We start from the raw sequence: 8,902 nt of genomic DNA on the forward strand, positions 1-8,902 counted from the left end.
TATCATGCATACCCTCAATCCTCCTAGCAATGCTCACCGCCTGCTGATAAGACACATCCGTCTCTAACTCACGAGCCATGCTAGATCTGATGCTGGGAATAAGCCCCTCAATGAACCGGCGAACCTTCTCACGGACTGAAGAAACCAAAGCTGGGGCATGTCTAGCCAAGTCAATGTAGCGGACAGCATACTCTGAAACGGTCATAGTACCCTGGCGCAAACGCTCAAACTCCGCGCACCAAGCATCCATAAGACTCTGGGGAACATACTCCCTCGTGAACATATCTGAAAACTGAGCCCAAGTCAGGGAAGCTGCCTCATCCAGACTGTCTAACTCATAAGCACGCCACCACTGATAGGCGGCTCCTCGAAGCTGAAAATTAGCGAAGGAAACCCCGCTCGATCCTGATATGCCCATAGTGCGGAGAATACGGTAGCACTCCTCCAGAAATCCCAAGGCATCCTCTGATGCTAACCCACTGAATACCGGAGGATCATATTTCTTGAACCTCTCAAGTCTCCGCTACTCATCCTCTCAAGCCGCTGCCCTATCATCGAGTTGAACTGGTACTGCAGGCGGCGCAGGTATAACCTCTGGGGCCTGCTTAACATGCACTCGCTGCTCAGGAGTGCGGGCAGCGGGAGTCTGTACTCCTCCCCCGGCCTGGGATGTGGCTGCAGCAAGGGGAAGCAACCCTGCCTGAGCCAAAGTGGTGTACATACTCATGAACTGTGCCAAAGTCTTCTGGAGTGCTGGAGTAGTAGTGACAGACGTATCGGGTGTCTGGACTCCGGCTGGTAATGCTGGTGGCACCTCGGCGGCAGCTCGCGCGGGTGCTCTCATAAATACGTACAAGGGATCTCCCGGGATGTCGTCTCGTAGTCCCAAATTAAACATACAGGGGAAAACACAAGGATACTCAATTAAATGCTAAATACGTATCAAGTAAACAGTTAATTCTAGACTAACATGCTTCACATAATGCAATTAAAACAGTTTAAGCAAAAGGCAGTTAAGTCAACTAAACATGCTTTTCTAAACTAACAACAGGCTAAAGTCGCAAGTAGAATAAACAGGAAGGAAAGGAACTCAGCTTAAATACTAAAAATAAAATCGGGTTTTTAAAAAATTTGCTCAAGTACGCGCTCGTCACCTCACGTACAAGGCATTTCAATTATCAAACATCATATCCTAAGGGGAAGGTCCCCCACACAAGGTTAGACAAGCCACTTACCTCGAACCGGCTCCAAAATCAACTCGAAACCACACGTTTGCCACGAGTATCCGACTCCAAATGGCCCAAATCTATTCAATTCAATTACATATCGTAAATAACATCTCAAGAAACTGATTCTACGATTTAATTCAAAGCTAAGACGCGAAATTAGATAAAATGAACAAAATGCCCCTCAAGCCAACATCTCGGAATCGGATGAAATTAGCATTTTCAGAACCCTCGTACTCTCACGAGCCTAACCATATAAAAATCTCTCAAATCGGAGGTCAAACACCCACTCAAAACCCAATAAATCGGTCTAAGAAGTTCATCCAATTTTTTTCCCAAATTTCTCCATCAAATTCGAAATTTAAAGGCTAGATTTAAGCTAGGAATCATGGAAATTGATCTAAGTTGGGTAGAGATCACTTACCCAAGTTGCCCAGGTGCAAAAGTCTTCAAAAATCGCCCCTCCCGAGCTCCCAAATTCGAAAATATGAAAATAGGGTTAAACCCTCGGATTGGAATTTTAATGGTTCTGCCCAGGTGTTGTTCTATGCGATCGCAAGAGGAGGAATGCGATCGCGAAGAGTAAAATTTAAAGGCTCAGAAGTTGGCCTAAATTCTATTGTGCAGGTCTTACTTCGGAGGCTCATATCTCTCAATCTACAATGAATTTTGAGATGATTCAAAAACGAAAGTTGTAGATCTTTGAATCTAGTTTCCCGAAGCAGATTATAATAGTCATTTGGACATCTGAAGCAAAAGTTATGGCCATTATACTAGAGGCTGTCAGAGAAGAGTTTGGAAAATAATTTTTGGAAATTTTGTTCTTCGCGAACGCGAGAGGAGGACCGCGAACGCAAAGAACAAATCTCTGGGCAGCAGAATAAAGTCCAAACTCGTCTCACTCTTCCATTTTTGGACCAAGGGAGCTCGGGTGAGGCGATTTTTTGAGAGATTTTCAAGGAAGACATCGGGGTAAGTGTTCTTAACTCAATTTTGGTTAGATTACTCGAATCCATCGTTGTTTTTAACATTTAATTGGTTGTTTTAGTTGGTAAAATCTTGAAAACCCTCTTGGTTTAATTTGAAGATTTGAGGGTCGAGTTGATGTCGGATTTTGGTAAAATTGGTATGGTTAGACTCGTGGTTGAATGAGTAATCAGATTTTGTGAGTTTTGTCGGATTTTGAGATGTGGGCCGCACGGCGATTTTGAGTTAAATTTCGGATTTTTGTTGGAAAATTAGTATTTTCATATGGAATTAATTCGTACGATTTATATTGAGTATATTGAATTATTATGACTAGATTTGAAGCTTCGGACGAATTCGCGAGGCAAAAGGCTTGTTGGAATTTTGAATTGGTTGCAAAGCGAGGTAAGTGTTTGGTCTAACCTTAGCTTGAGGGATTAGGAGTTGTGTCATAATTGTTATGTGTTATTTGTTGAGTACGACGTATAGACATGATGACGAGTATCTATACGTTGGTGTCAAACATGCCCGTGAGTCTTATACTTTGATTAGTGTGACTCCTATTTGACTTAACTAAAGAGTTTTGCCTCTCCTATTGTCACGTTATATTTTCATAACTACTTGACTCGTGTTGATTTCCTTATTATTGACTTGTATATTGTGGGATCGTTGCTACGTGTTAGTTTTCCCGCTATTGAACCGTTCCCTTTATGCCAGTATCTTTTTTGTGGTTATTCCTTTGAGCTGGTTCTACCATTTTCTCGTGATTTACAGCCCATGAGTTTATTTACTTGTCTTACCTTGTATTATTGTCATTTATTGTTGTTATATGTATTGCGGTGATGTTCAGTCCTTCTGTTGTGATGTAACTGTTGATTCTGTTGGTTGCGTTGTGTATTTATTTCGGGACTACGGGTGTGGGATTTCGGTAGCTCCCCCTTGTTTGTTTACTTTGGGACTACGGGTTAGATTCCCGGGAGATCCCCCTGCACAGTTATATGGAACTACGGGAATGCACCCAATAGATTCCCCCAGTACTGGGTATCTACATTTGGGACTACGGATCGGGATCCGGTAGATCCCCGTGCATTATGAGTTGGACTACGGGACTGCACCCGGGTGATCCACTGGATATTTATATTTGGAGACTACAAGACGGTATCCTGGGAGATCCCCGGTTGTTATCTCTGTGTTGAGCTGTACTCCTTCCGTAACTATTTTGTCTCCGTTGTAATTGTTGTTATTATTTCAAGTGTTTTAATGGTTTAGATTCCTTTACGGCTGTGATCCTTTATGTGGGAATTCATAGTGTTGACAATACCTCGCCCTATTTGTTTCATATATATTCAATACTTCAAATTTTAACAACTGTTCCATTTTTAACTCAATTGATTTCTCAACTAAATTTTCCTTAAACCATTTGCGGTTGTACTTTACTTAAGAAGGAATTTCTACTAAGTTAATTTATCAAATCCCTAGGTAAAAGTAATAATCCATTCGATGTTGTATTCTAATTGAAATATGGTACTTTATTTATTCAAATGATTTCTAAAAATAACTTCATCTTTTCGTGATGAGTTTCAAATGGGTTTAGAAGTTGTACTCTACTTCTTGTTAAGTAAATGAGGCTCCATGAACATTCTTAAATTGTATTGGGTTATGGACCCTATGAACTGAGTAACCTGAGAACGTTGTTGCGCAATGTGAAACAGAAATCTGTGGGTACAAGGTGCCGGGGGGAATATATATTATTTATGCTTATGAAATGAGGCGTCACAATGTGACCTTTACTCGAAAGAGTTTTATTCGAAAGATGTTTGTTTGAAGGAAATATATTTGAAAGATATTTATAGTTGAAGGACTTGATTAATTGATTGCACTTGTATACATCATTCGTTGAGCAATATTTATGGTGTTTTTGTTGCCTGCTATTTATATCACTAGATGATCATTATTGTCATCATTGTTATCTGCTTCCTATTATTCTTGTACGCTATATTGCACAGGTTTATTTGGTAGTCTGGTCCTAGCCTCGTTACTACTTCGCCGAGGTTAGGCTAGGCACTTACCAGCACATGGGGTCGGTTGTGTTGATACTGCATTCTGTACTCTTTTGTACAGATCCCAGTGTTGTAGACTTCGGACCGCAGTGAGATTTGCTGTTTCTTGTTCATCAGGAGACCCGAGGTAGTCCTGCAGGCGTCTGCAGGCCTTGGGGTCTCCTTCTGTCTACTATTCCTGTTTCCTTCATGTATTTCCAGAGACAGTGCTGTATTTATTTCTTTCATACCTTTATTTGTAGTACTCTTAGACAGTCTGTGAAGTTGTGACACCAGTCTTGGGTGGATTTTGTATGGATTGGTATTAGCAGTATTATTTAAAACTTTACAGTGCAGCCTTCCGCTTATTCAATTCTGTTGTTATCTAATTCTTGGCTCTTAACTGTTATCGGATTAAAAATGGAAACAAGGTAAATAGTTCAGTTGGTTGGCTTGCCTAGCTTTCACTAGTAGGCGCCATCACGATTCCCGAGGGCGAGAAAATCCGNGTTTCACCTTCATGCTCAACCCAATCATTATTTCACATTTTGTTTCACTTGTGACCCCCACTTTTCGTTAGGTACAACTGGCTTCTTCTTTTTTTTTCTTTTCTTTTCTCTTTTTTTTTCCAGATTTATTGTACACTGCCAGTTCACCAACCAGAACCTTCATTCTTGATTCCCCTTTTTTTTTTTTTTTCTAGTTCTCTCCCACCCCACACTTTGACTTTTGTATATTCTTTAGTGATTAAGTGCTTCTAGGAGGTAAGGGTTCAAACAATGAGCTTATTCAAACACAACGATTTAGATTATTATAGGGTTATCAAAGAACAGGCTTCAGGCTCAAAGGGGTTAACTATGGTAATATGCACAGGTGGATTCTCAAGTATAAAGGGTTGCACAAAGAAATGCCTCAATCATCTCTAAAGACCCAAAACGACTTTCATTTTTCGCTTTGCAAAACACACACGGGCAAAATTCTAGGTATCATATGCAGGCATAGGATGCAAGTAACAACTCACACACACTTAGCATGTAACTCATTCCGAATCAGTTCATCAACACAATCATACGAGTGTTCAAGCCAGACAAGATGTGCAAAATTAAGGCATATATTATTAGTCCACAAACAAGCTTAGACCTTACACCCTTAGTTCGTTTTCTTTGCAAGTGTGCACATTTGGGGTTACATTCTGACCTTCACCCATCTAATCCTAAAACTATAAAAGAAAAATCTACCTAACCCGGTTCAAGAAAAACCCTTGGAAAAGAACCGTGGTCAAAAGAAAAACCAAGGGGGAGGTACTACACTACCTAAAAGAAGAAAATAAAATTAAAAAAAAAAATTCTACATGGACTACTTCCCTCAAGAGTACTGTCCACATAGTCCGTCATCAGGAAGAGTCCTCTACAAGTTTTTTTTTTTTTATATTGACTTTGACCCTCAAGAGACCCGTCAACAAGTGTCCGTCGTTGGGCCAAGTCAGCTACTCCTAATATAACTTACTCACTATGTACACCACATCTACTGCTACAACACCAACAACAACTATATACATTTCAATACACAGTTAGAGCAAGTCTTTATTTTCTAATTTAATTTGAAAGGATTATTTATTTCCCTATTCAACACCCCACTTAAACTTTGCTCGTCCTCGAGCAACTAACCTCTCAAAGGCATTCACATGCCACACAGACACACCATAAGCTTGCCCCTAGTGTAATACTCTACTAATCGAGCCATTCAGTCAAAGATCAAGAGGTCTTTATAGGTTGTAATGTAGGCTAAGGGACGGGTAGGATATATTTGGATATAGTGACTAACCTCCCTAAGCACTTTTAATACAACTTCCTTTTGTTTCACCTTCATGCTCAACCCAATCATTATCCACATTTTGTTTCACTTGTGACCCCCACTTTTCGTTAGGTACAACTGGCTGCTTTTTTTTTCTTTTCTTTTCTCTTTTTTTTTTTCAAATTTATTGTACACTGCCAGTTCACCAACCAGAACCTTCATTCTTGATTCCCCTTTTCTCTTTTTTTTTTTTTTAGTTCTCTCCCACCCCACACTTTGACTTTTGTATATTCTTTAGTGATTAAGTGCTTCTAGGAGGTAAGGGTTCAAACAATGAGCTTATTCAAACACAACGATTTAGATTATTATAGGGTTATCAAAGAACAGGCTTCAGCTCAAAGGGGTTAACTATGGTATATGCACAGGTGGATTCTCAAGTATAAAGGGTTGCACAAAGAACCTCAATCATCTCTAAACCAAACGACTTCTATTTCGCTTTGCAAACACACAGGGCAAATTCTAGGTATCATATGCAGGCATAGGATGCAAGTAACAACTCACACACACTTAGCATGTAACTCATTCCGAATCAGTTCATCAAACAATCATACGAGTGTTCAAGCCAGACAAGATGTGCAAAATTAGGCATAATTATGAGTCCACAAACAACTTAGACTTACACCCTTAGTTCTTTTCTTTGCAAGTGTGCACATTTGGGGTTACATTCTGACTTCCCCATTAATCCTACTATAACCCCCACCTCACACTTAAAATCATGGCATGTCCCCATGTCATATCAATACAGTAAAGAACAGAAGAGTGAGAAGACTTCCCTGAGACTCAATCCGAGTCGGAGACGGTGCTGGGGTCTACATGGCAGGCCCTCCCCAATGCGCATAGCCAAGCCATAAACCGGCTCTCAGATCTAGCCTGCCTCTGTGACATGGCATCCATCCGTGTGTGTAGACCATCCACCGAGGTGCGGAGATTCGCGACCTCTTCCTCCAAGGAGCGCAGCATAGGCCGGGAGGACTGTGAGCGTGATAGGTCTGCTCCAGAATGGGGGCGCCGAGAGGGCCCGGCACTGTCAACAGACCTCCTGGACGGTGCAACAGGGACCGGATCATCCTCATCATCATCAATCTCAATTGTAGTGCGGGTGCCCCTGCCCACTCTGATGCTAGAAGCTTTGAAAGCTGCTTTGGGAGGCAAATCGCCATCAGCAGGGTTGGTAGGGGTGTTTCTCATCAAGCACAATGTGGTCACCAAGGAAGGGAAATAGAATCCCTTTGTCAGCAGCGGGCCCCGTAAGACCATTTCATCTCCAATTACCCGTGCCGTATCAAAATCCTTCCCTATCACAAAGCACCAAGTCAACAGTGCTCTGTTGAAGTTCACGTCCGTGGTATTGCTAGAAGGCAGGAACCTGCTACAGATAACAGTCAACCAACACTTGGCCAGGTGAGTGAAGGAGTTAGAGTTGAGGGTTATTTGGTCATGTATCCATATGGGCTGCCCCCCTGTGCAAAGTACATCCGTCATCACCTCCCATGTCACCCCGGGCCTATCATGGTAATAATCGACATCACTGGTGAACGGAGGCAGCCGCAACACCCGGCGAATTGTTTGAATTTGAGCACTGACCACCATACCCCGAACAATCACCTCCCTACCCAAGTTCAATGGGCAGTTGGCATAAAATTCACGAACCAGCATCTTGTTAACTGGTGCAGGGTCAGCAGATAGGAACTCCATTTCCCGCCTCCGTATCTCCTCATACATCTCCACTTTTTCGGCTCGGAGGGCTGCCCGATCAATCGGGATTTCAGGGATAAAAGTTTTGGTAGCCTTGGCATTGAAATCGTCCTCCGCCAGTTCCGATTGGAATTTGGACTCATCACACGCAGGTCGTTGGGATGTGCCTCTGGAGCGCCTGTGCCTTTTGGGAGCCATTGGACCTGCAAATAATCAAACAAACCATGAACATATGCCCTAGCTAGTGCCAATAAGATGGTTACTCAGACTTCACCACCCAATGACACCAGATATATTCCCTTACTTCACTCATAACAACCCCCAAAATAGGTCCATAATTTGCTTACCACTTCCGGCATAATAGACCACACACTTATTCATTTCAATGTTACCCATGACATACAACACCACCAAACTACAAATACCACTCTACAACAAATACCACCATACCAACAATCAATTACACAACAAGAACCATCAATTACAACATCCCAAACCTAGGTTGGCTTAAACACCCCAAAAATATACAACTTAGTGCCACAATTTTCGGCCAACACATGACCTAATCCATACTACACCACAAAAATCTAGTTTTAGGCCTCCAAACCACCAAAACAACTTCACAATTATTTAACAATGGAGACCCAATTAATTTGGCACCAAACAACCTCATAAACATCAACTACAACAACTACAACAATGGCAAACATAAAAGAAAGCAAAAAAAATTAAAAAAAATTCAAATTACTACACTAGTTCTAACTAGGGTTTAAGTAAAACTACTAATTTAACAAATTACACTACTTAGAAGAGAAAGAAATAGAGAAAGAGAAGAATAACTTACTTGAGTTGAAGAGGGAAAGGAGTGGAGGTATGGTAATGGAGGTTTTTGGAAGAAGGGTTGGATAATGGAGGTTTGGGGAAGAAGAAGAAGAAGAGATTTTGGGGAAGAGAGAGAGAAAAATGAAGGGGATGGGGGTTGGGGCGGAAATAATAGAGGGGAAATAGGAGGGGGGTTTTGAGGGGGTTAAAAAGAAAAAAGGACAAAATACAAAAGAAAAAATACTTACCTGGCCGCGTCTGTGACTGCCGCGGTTCTGCCGCGGTCGCGGTAGAACCGCG

Source organism: Nicotiana attenuata, unplaced genomic scaffold, assembly GCF_001879085.1.
Source record: "Nicotiana attenuata strain UT unplaced genomic scaffold, NIATTr2, whole genome shotgun sequence".
Taxonomy (NCBI): Eukaryota; Viridiplantae; Streptophyta; class Magnoliopsida; order Solanales; family Solanaceae; genus Nicotiana; species Nicotiana attenuata.